The sequence below is a fragment of the Lissotriton helveticus genome, chromosome 1_1 (genome assembly GCF_964261635.1).
Source record: "Lissotriton helveticus chromosome 1_1, aLisHel1.1, whole genome shotgun sequence".
Lineage (NCBI taxonomy): Eukaryota > Metazoa > Chordata > Amphibia > Caudata > Salamandridae > Lissotriton > Lissotriton helveticus.
This window is the reverse complement of record NC_136057.1, coordinates 127,413,115-127,426,230: the sequence shown is the minus strand read 5'-3', so window position 1 is coordinate 127,426,230 and position 13,116 is coordinate 127,413,115.

The following is a 13,116-nucleotide window of genomic DNA, read 5'->3' as shown; positions in this document are numbered from 1 at the left end:
GCAGGCTTGTAGGTGGAGAACGAGGCGTGCCACTGAGTTTTCTAAGGTCTGTGAGGTGTACCGTGCTATGCATGCAGGCTCGTAGGTGGAGAACGAGGCATGCCGCTGAGTTTTGTAAGGTCTGTGAGGTGTAACGTGGTATGCATGCAGGCTGGAAGGTTGAGAACGACGTGTGTCGCTGAGTTTTGTAAGGTCTGTGAGGTGTAACGTGCTATGCAGGCATGCTTGTAGTTTGACAATGAGACTGGTGGCTGAGTTTTGTGCGGTCTGCAAGGCATAACATGCTATGCATGCAGGCTGGTATGTTGAGGACGAGGCTGGTGGCTGAGTTTTCTACGGTCTGTGAGGTGTACCGTGCTATGCATGCAGGTTGGTATGTTGAGGACGAGGCTGGTGGCTGAGTTTTCTACGGTCTGTGAGGTGTAACGTGCTATGGTCATGCGAGGTCACCACCTCAGCCATAAAGGCTCAGAAGCTGCAAGAGCAGGACCCTAGCACGCGGCATCACACACCTGCCCAGACTGCAACATGCAAATGTTATGTTATTTTAAAAAGATTTCTGTAGCGCATCGCTGCCCCCAGAATGGGGCTTCCTGGTGCCAGTCACGAGTAATACGACAGCAGAAGAGGAAGGCAGGCGAGGCCAAGGAGGAGAACAACCAGGTCTTTAGTTGCTTCTGAAAACTTAAGTGGTCTTGATTCTTTCTTAGCGAAGCCGGCAGAGAGTTCTATAGGATGGAAAAGAATTTCAGCCACTCCGGCTCTTGTCTGATGAGGAACGAAGGCCAGATTCAAGTCTGCTGAGCTTAAGACTCTCACAGAGGAATACAATTGCATCAGAGCAGCAAGACTTGGCAAATGCAGGTAACCATGGGGCTTGAAAACTATGTGAGAACAAAGACTGAACAGCAGACCGAAGTTTAAGAATAAGTCCACAAAGAGAAAAGGGAACTGAACTGGGAGTGCATTTGATTTGGGGTTGACTGAGTGAACAGAGCCTGTGCCTAATCAGTGCAGTCGCCAAGATTAGATGCCAGGGATTACTGACTCTGCCAGCTCCATTAGTGGGGTTGGGAACAGAAAGGTGTAGTGTCCAAGATTGTAAACAGGATTTCCACCATGTATTGTATTCCTATAACTGTCCTGTGCATTATAAGTACCGCTTTGTGACTCCAGTCTGTAATGGCACAGACAAGCTGTAAAACAATGGATTGGAATGGCAGCTGGAGTAAATAACAGTGACTAAGATTAATTAAAGTATTCCCTTCCATCAGTATGCGCGGTTGTTGTGAGAACTTCCTAATGTGTGACAAGATTACTTGAAATAAATACTATCGAGTTTAGCAGATAAAATATGGCTTCAGAACAAAACTCTTGCATAAAATAACCATGTTTCACGTGTAGAGCTGCAGCACGGCTCTGCAGGCTGCCAAGGCTTCCATTCTCATTGGAAGGGTGGGCCCTTTGAAATAACTCTCAGTGCCCGAGCAGTTTCACTCCTTCTGCCCTTTAAACATGCAGCACGGGTGCAGAACCTTCATCTTCAAGAGATGTCCCGAGCTTGTCTTAAGCAGAGCCAGGAAGCAGAGTCAGCACCCTGTCGTCATGGTTCATGCCAGTGCCCGAGGTCAAGGCATCGCTCGAACATCCGCAGATACTGTCTGTGCATCTGGTGCAACCGGCCCTTAGGGACAAGGAGATCAGATGCCAACGAGGGAGGGTCCCCTCTGCTGGGAACTCAAGCCTTCTGCAGGACCCCTGTCCTCCTTGTCACTGGGATGGGGCAAGTAGGGCAGAGGGTCTCAGAGTTCAGGCAGAAAGGAAAGTTCAGAGAAAGGCATGGGCAGTCCTCTGCTGTTGTGCTACCTGTGTTGCAAGTTCAGATGCCCAAGGCACACAACCTTTGGGTGTCTTTGTCTGGATTATGACCGGGGCAGACAGGGCACCCCCTCGCTAGTGAGACCATCATGGGCAAATGTGAAAACTAGGCTTGGTTGTCTATCAACAGCCCCTGTGCTGAGCAGCACGGCATCCAAAAACCTGGTACATCCGGACCCGGTTACTCAATTAAGGAATACGTCCACCCAGATATCTTTGGCCTTGTGGTCCTGGAAGGTCAACTCAGATTTTCATCCTTCCAAGGTCAATGCAATGAATAAGATTAAGTATGGAATCAATGAAGGTCTGTTATTCAATGCCAAGTTGTCCAAGGGGTGAAAGCTTGCATTATCAATACTTATGTAAACATAGCCGAATTGTTAGAGTGCCTGCTGCTGAGGTAAACACACGAGCAGCTCACAGATTGGACTCTCACCATGGGAAGCTCTGCTTGCATCTTCTGGGTACCAGTACATTTGGTAATATAAAAAAAAAGTGTACTGAAAGTGCAAAGGGGTCGGTGTAACTAGACTGGTTGTGCACCCGGGTAATTTTGCGCCAATTCTTTGCGATTGTATCACGAACTATGCAAATTAACACCAAGAGCTCTGGGATCTTGTATTGCGCTGGTGCATTTGTTCTCTGGGGTCTTGGATTGCGCTGGTGCATTTGCTCTCTGGGATCTTGGATTGCGCTGGTGCATTTGTTCTCTGGGATCTTGGATTGCGCTGGTGCAATTGTTCTCTGGGATTTTGGATTGCGCTGGTGCATTTGTTCTCTGAGATCTTGGATTGCGCTGGTGCATTTGTTCTCTGGGTTTTGGATTGAGCAATGAGTATAAAATGTAGGTTTCTACATATGATATGGTGAATGACTTGGTGAAAAATGTCAACACCAGTACTGCAATCCAAGTGATAGGGGAACGCCGGAACAAAAGTGCACCCGTGCAACCTGTCTGATTTCACCACAGAAACCCAGTCTGCTTGAGATGTGCATGATGCAGTAGTCTTAGATGGAGAAGTCAAATGGTTCTCTTGAGTTCTCAATCCAAAGAGCTGAGCCTTGATGTTGTAGTGTAGTTCCTATTTCGCTAATAGGCTCTGCGCATTGGAATAATATACCCTATAGTTTTGGCATAGGACTGAGGTCAGTATGCCCCTATCAAGTATATTAAACGTAATTACTTTGTGTGCCAGCTAACTCAGAGGCCACTAGAAACTCCTTGTAAACAAGAAGGGAGCAGTTTCTGGCAACCGCATAAACATGACAACTTGGTTTCCCTTTAGAATCGGAATACTCTCGGAATCGTGGAAACAACAGATAACAGTTTCAGTCTGCTAATCATGCATGTTTAGTTTCTTGAGAGTTACACAGAAAGAATAGACGGGCGTTTCAATAAAAGGATTTTCTGAACAGTCTTGTTTCTCGTGTAAGAGATATGAGCTGTTACAATCGTAAGACAGTATGCGAGATATATTATGTACAGCGTAAGTAGTAGAAATAAATAATACTGCACTAGCATTATCTTTTAGCTATGACACATATCCATATACATAAATATCAGAAGCTAAAATGTGAGTACTCATAAGATGCTTCTCTAACTAGTTCTACCTCGGTGTACCTAACCTAAGTGTAGTACAAGATAAGAAGTAGGTGCTGTATTCTATAGCATGGTAAGCTCTAGTATAGTATGGTATGCTATAGTATGGTATGCTATAGTATGGCATGCGAAGAGTCCCTCTAGGTTCTAGTCTGCTCCATACATTGAGAATGAGAGCGGTGGGAATCTCTTTCCGCGTCTCGAACTCTAACACCCCGTGAAGGGAGTCAGAACACTGGAAGCCGGATTCTCTGGGCCCGATTCACAGAACTAACTTAAGACAAAATCCTAAACTTACTATTTTTGGTATTCACAGAAGTTAGGATTTTGTCTTAAGTTTGTCTTAAGACAGACTTAAGACAGACTTAAGACAAAATCCTAACTTAAGTCTGTCTTAAGTCTGTCTTAAGACAAACTTAAGACAAAATACTAACTTCTGTGAATACCAAAAGTAGTAAGTTTTGGATTTTGTCTTAAGTTAGTTCTGTGAATCGGGCCCTCTGCGAGCAGGCATGACAGCGCCTCTTGTCAGTGCGTCAAGCCAGGACACGGGCTCTTCTAAAGTCGAGGTTTCCTCCAACTTGTTTGGGCAAGGGAAGGTATGTTTATACCTGGTAGGTGCCTTGAAATGTTAGCATTGACGTAAAGTCGTGCAGAGGAAGACGTCAGGAATGAACCCGTAAGTAATAGCGGTTCATGCATAATAAATGAGTTCTTGGAGAAATCAATAATCCTGTGCTAGGAGAACTCCCAAGAGCTTACGGGTCTGCTTTCTAAGAACTCGTTGGGGTGCCTATGTGTTGGTTGCTTGTGTCGCTGTGCAAGTTCTCTAATTGTGCATTAGGTTTGTTCAGGTTTGATGTTGGCTGTGTGAACAGAGCGCCTCTCTGCATTTCTTTTTCTATTCAGTGGCTATAGGGTTGCTGATTGACCTCATTAACATCAGGTTGCACTTTTTCTGATCATGAGAAGTGGTCCAGGAAGTACAGTTGAGGTTTTAGAGTTTTATATGTTGGCATCGCCACCCACGCATAGTTTTTGTTCATCAAAGTTGCTTTGTCTATTATAAGTTATTGCAGCCTTATGGCTTTGTAAGTAGTTTGTTTGAACTCGGAGTAGGCCCATACTGTGTGCCGACCCTCTTCTAACTTTAGAGAGGAAAGTGATTGCAGTAGAACAAAGTGAGCTGAGTTCCTTTGTGTAGATTGTTGTTTGATCTCTAGCCAACAATGATGGGCGAGGGAGTTTTCCTCTTCTTCCCTCGTTCTCCAGTAAAATGTTATCAGGGCGCCTTGTCTTGCCTGAATCTGGATTTTTAATCCGAACTCCAGCCTGATGTGAGCTTGTTATGTGCATCGTGGGACCAAAAATAATTTCTTGAAAAAGCTAGATTGAGTGGTGTTCAAACATGATGCATCATGAGTTTTAATCAGTTCCGATCCGTATGAGATTGAGGGCAAGAATGTAGCTGCTACGACCTTCAGCAAATGATTTCTTGAACAGTCTTTGAGTTTTTTGTAAGATTTTGAATGCAAATAGCAGCTGGTTTGCTTTTACTTTCCTTGATACTAAATATTGCTTATAGTTAAGGTGCTGATCAAGTAATATCCCTATACGTCTTTGGATGTCACTAAATTTGAGGCCTTCCTGTGCTTGCTCCGGATACCTTTGTAATGAAACAAAAAATGTATACCAGGACTCCTAGGACTCTGGATATCTCACAGAGATATAGAGCTACCAAATGTTCTAAGTTAGAAAGGAAAAGTAATTAAGCAACCAAAGACACAAAGGTATGATCTGATCTTTAGTCTGCGGTTTCTTCTTGTGATATGTGTAAATTCTGACTCATAATACCTAGAAGTTTGGGTAGAGCTCACCATCAAATCTCCAACTCCTCTTGACGAAAATCTTTTATGCACTCATTTTTGTGCTCTGTACTCATCTTCTTCTTCCGTTATATCGGATTTGGGAATTGAAAAATTTGGAGGTGGTAAAAGTAAACACATATTTACGTGCAAACATCTCAAATAATGTTTCTTGGGTCCCATATAATACCTCTCAGGCTGCAAAGTCTACGAGAATTAGCCTTTTACGTGTTTTTATTGTACAAAGAAGGAGGGACATCTTTTTTACTGTTAAAGGTGAATATTGCTAGCATGGTTTCTGTTGCTTTATATTGAATAGAAGCAAGGGCGCTTTCTTCGTTTATCTCCAATATTGAATCTGTTTCATGGAAGAGCTACCTTGGTGTAAGCTCCTCCAGCTCTGTTGACATGATCTGTCTTGAGCTGGGCTTGATGGGTATTACCTTCCGTGCCTACTGCCATATAATTTAATATTTTCAATAATTATTCAGAAGTCCTAAAAATGCATTGAAAAATGTAACTTTGTGGGAACTTGTATGGGATAATAAAAAGATTTATACTTTTGGGTCTGTTTACTCCTATTGTATACAACAGTTTGCCTTAAATCATGATGGGGTGTTATTGTGTCTACATAGTAGCGCCTTAAAGTGTCACTTAAAAAAGCGTGCTAGAAATGAAAGTTTTTAGCTTGACTTGGAACATTGTCTAGAAATAAGAAGATGACAGCTGGGCTGTATGTTTGCACGAAGTGGTGAGATGCAATTGTATTTAAAGTCCATCATTTGTCCCCTTGGGCGTGGATGTTTCATGATATTCAGGTAACCACATGCTGTGGGGTGATAATGTGTGGATCTAGAAGGATGGGGTCTTCCCACATCCATGCTATCAATATTGTGGAGTTATTGCACATCATTTGAATAATGTGCTTTTTATTCTGTCCTGATCTTTTTTATCTGCAGAATTTTTTTTTATCCTATGATATTAAGGTATTCAGTAGTAACACAGAAACAAGCACTTAACTTTTTTTAAACCCTTCCTCTTTGAATATTTGTTATCATTTAATTCGGTTTTTGGGTGCTTTCTTAATATAAATTGACCTATTTGTATTCACTACAATGTATTTTGCTTGCTGTAATCAATTTTTGTATTGTTTTAATTACATGTATTTTCAATTCACTGTATTTATTTATGATTGATTGTCGTGGTATTTAAGTTTAATATGTGGATGCACTTTAGAGTCAATCAGTTTTATTATGCGGAAAGACATATGGTACACAGCCCAGCTGCCTACATCAACTTGCCGCAGGGCGGAAACACAGCGCATCAACACAGCGCCTGGACCTACATCCCGGAGAACGGCCCCGTGAAATGCTATGAACCGAAGTGACCGCCCCGCCTGTGCTGAGGCCACCCCCTTTTCAGGAAATGAACTAATGAGAACGTAAACACCCTCTCCCACCTCCCACCCTCCCCCCCAGACACACCCACACACACACACCCGCCACCCTCCCTATCCCACCCGCACTCCGCATCAGCTTTAGCTATACAAGTACTACAAAATCCAGCAATGCACCAAGGGAGGGTTCAACCCCCCGGGTTAGCCCTGTCCGACTCTAAGGGAATGAGTTGTAGGATCTGAAGGTATTTCGGGCAAGTTACTTCTCGTAGGTCCTTGGACAGGAGTGCAAGAACGGGCCCCACAATTTAGCATACTCCGAGCCTTTCCCATCCATACCCATCAAGAGCCTTTCCATTGCTAATATGTGCCAGAGCCGTTGGAACCAATCTCGGGGATCCGGTACCACCGGGGAACCCCAATTCGCCAGCAGGACCTGCCTCGCGGCCAATAGCGCCAGCGCGATCTGCCTACCCTTCAGCGAGCGCAGAGGGAAGAACTTAGAATGGGGAAGCCCCAGCGGAGTATGCTCTGGAAGCCGGGGAAATGTAATCTGAAATGCCTCATCCAGCTCATCTAAGATCGTGGACCAGTACCTCCCTAACTTTGGGCAGTGCCATAACAAGTGTGCCAATGTCCCTGTTAACCCACACCCCCTCCAGCAGGGACCTGACTTAGTGACATCCCAAGCAATGAGGCGCGCCAGAGTGTAGTACCAGTAGGCCTCTACCTTATACCCTGATTCGGCACCCGCGGTATTGGAGGCCGTGTGCTGCGTGCGGTAAAACACATGCTCCCATTCTCTTTTCGATAGTGGGCGTCCCAGCTCCGTCTCCCAGCGGACCTGCGCAGGGGTGCGTTGTCTCTTGGGATGGCTGAGAATCATAGCATACAACTCCGAGATGAGCCTCCAGTCATCTATCTTACAGACCAACCATTTTTCAAACTTCGTCAGCAGGCGAGACATGTCAGCTACATTAGTGGGTTGGGTAACCCAATCCACCACTTGCAAGTAAGAAAAAGCGTCTGCCAGCGGCAACTGAAAGAACTCTGTTCACAGCCGGGGAAACGGAACCAATCCATCCAAGTCAAAAAGGGAACCCACCCTCTTACAGCCCTCCTCTCGCCAGCGATGGAAGACTGGGTACGCGTGGCCCGGCGGGAAGTCCAGATTGTCAACAATAGGAGTCATCGGAGAGGGAAACGTGGTCCACCCCTTTCGTTGCGCCAGCTGGTCCCATCACCGGGGAAGAGTAGAGGCCCTAGGCTCTATGCTTGCGGGGCAGCCGCAGCTCCCGTCAGATATTGCAACCCACCACCGTCTCGTCCATAAAGTTCCAGGGCCTCATTTATGAAGCTATGCATCACTTTTACCCCGCTGGTGCGTCACTTTTTGAGACCCACCAGCAGCATAAAAAATTTGCCTTATTGCACCATATTTGCAAAGTGACGCATCTAGGTAGATGCGTCACTTTGTAAACCCCTGCACCACATTATACCTGCGCCAGGTATAATGTATGCAGGGGGGCGTTCTGATGCAAGAAAGGGTCATAGAAGTGACGAAGTGAAATCTATAAGATTTCACTGAGCCACCTCTAGGACGCAAATGCGTAAATTTCTTACGCCTGCCTCACGCAGGCGTAAGATTGTCGCAGGCCCTTTCACATGGGGCTTGCCCCATGTGAAAGAACACATTGCTGGAGTTGTGTCACATTTGTGACACACTCCAGCAATGCGTCACTTTTACGCCATACAGATAAGTCAGAAATACTGACGTATCTGTAACTCCTAGCGCAATGATGCGTCATACTGTAAATATGACGCATCATTGGTGTCGCAAGGAGGGCGCAATGAAAAGTGACGCACCGCTGTTTTCACGCAGCGATGCGTCACTGTTGGACTTGGTCCTCTTGGCAGGGTCATCGCTGAACTTTTTGCCTTCCTCCGAAATATTCTCTCTGACCTGTTTTTGTTGGTTTAATGACTCTGGGCACTTTACCACTGCTGACCAGTGCTAAGGTGCATATGCTCTCCCTGTGCAAAATGTATATGTGATTGATTTCCATGATTTGGCTAATTGGATTTACTGTCAGTCCCCAGTAAAGTGCACCAGGAGTGCCAGGGCTTGTAAATGCCAATACTGCTAGTGGGCCTGCAGCGCTGGTTGCGCCACCCACAGAAGCAGCCTTTTAAAATGTGTCTAGGGTCTGCCATTGCAGAACCTGCGTGCAGTCTGGTACTGTCATGCTGGCTGGGCAAGTGCACACACTTGCCAGCCTCTAAACCTTCCCTTAACTTCATATTAGTCACCCCTATGGTAGGCCCTAGGGCAGGGTGCATTGTAAGTGTAAGGTAGGACATGCTCTGATGTATGTGGCATGTCCTAATAGTGAATTACAGCCAAATTAGTTTTTCACTATTGTAAGGCTACCTGTTCTCTTAGGCCAAGATGGGCTGCTGGAATTATTACACTCTATAATCCCAGCAGGCTCAGGGAACATGGTAGAAAGTAAAGTTTAGTATGCCTGAACTCAAAATAATAAAATACTTCTTTTAGTAAAGTTTATTTTAATATCCTGTGTTTGCAAATGCTACTTTTAGAAAGCTAGCATTTGCTTGCCTAACCATTTCAGCCCACCTCTGCTAGGATGTGTATCTGACTGTCTGTGTTATGTGAGTGACAGGGCTGGGGGATGACAGGTGGTGAATGCAAGGATTACACCTTAGTGGGAGGTGGGAGTGCCCCTGGACTCTGAATAGGGCTGTGCTCTGCCACCACAATGCTGGCTCCGCCCCCTGGGAAGCGACTGATGACTCAGCAGACACCTGGCCCAGGAAGGGAGAAGCACTGTCAACAAGGTACTCCTGGCTGCCCCTGTCCACACAATGCTGGCTCCACCTCCTGTGGAGCGTCTGATGTGCCTGCCCCTCACACTGAAAGAAGAGAGCAGAATGCACCCAACAAAGTGCTCAGAGACTGAAAGAAGTTATGCAGAGGCCCCCCTGGCCTGTAAGGACAAAGAAAATGCTGTGTAAAAGTAGGAGCCCTGCTCCTTGTAAATCAGAATCCTGTTTCCCACAACGAACCTCTGCCCAACTAGAAGGAGAAGAAGAAGCTGGAAGGACTGGCCTGCTGTCTGCCTTGCTGAGGAAGGAGTGGAGAAGACTTTATGAAAAGACTTTGCTGATTTGTGCTAGAAACTTTCTCCAAGGGCTTGTTTGAGCTTGCCCCCTGATCTGAACCCCAGGACTAGTGGGTTCTTGGTGCCTTCGCTCGCTCTCATCTAATCTGTGAGCTTTCTCCTGCTGGAGCTGAGAGTTTGTGCCCCCTTCGCCCCCTCCTAGGGCCGTGACACCCAGGAGCCTGGCCGCCCGTGTCCTGTGAGAGCCCCGCTCATGCAGAGTCGCTCTCTTCCCCGTGGACCGGGCTGCCTGCTCCCCTGTCGCCTGCCTGTCACTGGAGCACGCTGTGTGCCCTCGCTCGCCCCTCCCGCTGGAATTTCCTTGTCGAGCGTGATCTATGCCCCGGGCAGCCGCCGTACGTCTCAAGCGTACCCGGCCGCCCGCTTCGCCCTCTCACCTGGAAAGAGGCCGTGCCGCCCCCTGAAGCGCCACCAGTACGGACCGTACTGGAGGACCTGGGCCGCACCTGCCTCACGAGAGCTGCCGCCACTGAGAGTCCGAAGGTTCCCCCCGCCGCGCACTGAAGGAGTGTGGGCCGTCTCTGCTTACCCGGATAAACTAAACTGTGCCAAGACATCTTCACCAGGATCGGGGCCCGCCACGTTTTATTTGCCCGTACTCCAACGTGAGATCAGCGCCTGTGCGCGTCGCATTGCCAGTAAGTGAGTGCGCGTCGCATTTCCAGTAAGTGAGTGTGCCTCGCATATTACCAACAAGTGATTGTGCGGTCCTGATTGCAAGTACCTGGGCATCCCGTATCTCACCATAGAAACTGTACGCACCGCATCTGAACTGCCTTACTGTATGCCTCGTATCTCTTTGAAGTAAACGGACCGCTGAGTACGCTACTCACGCTAGATGCGTGGGTCGCGGTACGGTCTGGCACAATTTACCCGGGAATCGCGTGAAGCGCTACGAAGCATCCCGTGAGCCCCAGAGAGGTCTCCAGGGACTAAGAGCTTCTTCTAAAGAACTAATAGAACCATTTTTGAACTGTAATTAAGAAACGCTTGCCTAATTACAATCTTGTGGCCCAAACTAAATCGTTATATGAGATAAGTCTTACCTGCATATATATATTTTTATATAAAGAGAACGTATTTTTACATATCTACAGCCTGATGTCCATTTGTGGGGGGATTGGTACATTTACTGTGTGTGTTATTACAAATGCTTAACTCAGAAAAACCTGGAGAATAGCCTTGGCTGCTCACGCCACGCACCTAGAGGGTGAGCAAGGGTCATTCTAAGGGGTTATCCTTCGTCCTGACTTAGAGGAGAGGGTCCCTGCTTGTCACAAGTGAATACTTGCGCCAACCAGAGACCCCCAATTCTAACAGTCACTTTTCATAAATGAGGCCCCCAGTGTTTACTGGACATGGGCCTGTTCCATTCCACTATGTAACGCAGGGTGGATGCTTGGAAGTAGGCTGACAGTAGGGGAAAACCCAGTCCCCCAGCCGCCTTCGGAGCAACCACCACAGACAATGCCTGTCGCGGCCGCTTGTTGTCCCACAGGAATGTATTAAGGAGCCCCTGCTGTTTCCGCAGGATGCCCTGCGGCAGGGTCAGCGGCAGCATTTGAAACAAGTACAATATTTCAGGGGAGAACAGTCATTTTCAGAGCTGCCGGCCTTCCATACCAGGCCAGCTTGAGCCGGGATCAGTCCGAGAGAGCCTTGGTGACCTGCTCAACCAGCATCTTATAGTTCAGGGACACTGTTTTAGGGATCGAAGGTGCCAGGTGGACACCCAGATACTGAATATCAGATGGTGCCCACTGGAATTCAAAGTCCTGCTTCAGATCCAGGACATCCTCCTCAGGTACGGACAGATTGAGGATATGCGATTTGGTGAAGTTGACCTTGAAACCTGACAAAGTCGCACAGCACCTCAAGGCCCCGAAGGCTCCCACTCCGGCTGACAGGCCTCACCGTCCGCCGTATCGTGGACCCAAACGCTGTGTCTCCCCGGGGACCGCCCCCGCTCTTCTCACCTCTATCGCCGCTGTCTGCTTCGCGGCACTGCGTGGGAGCACTCACCCGCGATGCGGGCATCTCTACCACCGCGGCTCACTGGGCCATCATATCGCCACCCTCACCGCCCCCGGCCCAGGCTCTGCCGCTCCGTCCGTCGTCGCCGCCTCCGTCTCAGGCCCTGCCGCAGCGCTGAAATCTCTCCCGGGTCGGACTGCACCTGGGGCTGGGCGGCCCCCAACTCCACCGTCTGTCTCCACTCCCGATTGTCAGGGAAAGGCCCGCTGTTCTCCGGCCTGCCTCGTGGTCCGCCCAGCTCCGAGTCAGGAAGGCCGTGCCGGGCTGCAGCGCTCTCGAGCCCCTTCGTAGACAAAGGAGTTAGGCAGGCGCCGGGGGGACCGTAAAGCACGTCCTACTCCGCCGCCATCTTGGCCACGCCCCCTGTGGATGCACATTAAAGATGAAATAAAGAAAGAAATTAAAATGTAAACATTTTTTGGATGTGGATAGCCACGTCATGTTGAAGGTGTGCATACCTCAAAAAGATTTTTTAGATACTTACAGAGTTGTATCAGTAACTAAAAAGAAATAAAAAAGCCCAAGGGGCAGAGGGGGGGTGCAGAAGCAAACAGGGGACCCAATGCAGAAGTGAAATTTGGGACGAGGGCAGGGGAAAGCAACCTGGGGGACGGAAACAACATGGAAGAGGCACAGAAGCACATGATGAGACCAGGGAACATTGAGGGGAGCACTGAAGCACACGGGAAGACAGAGCAACACAGACACTGAGGAAGCACAGAAGCTCATAGAGAGATAGACTGACATGGAGACAGGGGAAGCAACAAGAGGGCAGACACAACATGGGAGGGGCAGAGAAAAACATGGCAAGACAAAGGGCCCTTTTGGTATTCACAGAAGGCATTTAGTAGTAGTAAAGTTAGGATTTTGTCTTAAGTCTGTCCTAAGTGTGTCTTAAGTCTGTCTTAAGTCTGTCCTAAGTCTGTCTTAAGTCTGTCCTAAGTCTGTCTTAAGCCTCTCTTAAGTCTCTCATAAGTCTGTCTCACTGTGACCTGCGATAGTCCGTGTTCACCATGTCTCCCCACCGTCGGAGTACCATAGTTTATTTGCTCCCCTCCCCTTTCTGCTGCCCCTGTGCATAAGTTAACCACACTATGCTTGATATGCAAAGGAAATCAACAATTTAATTAAATGATGCGT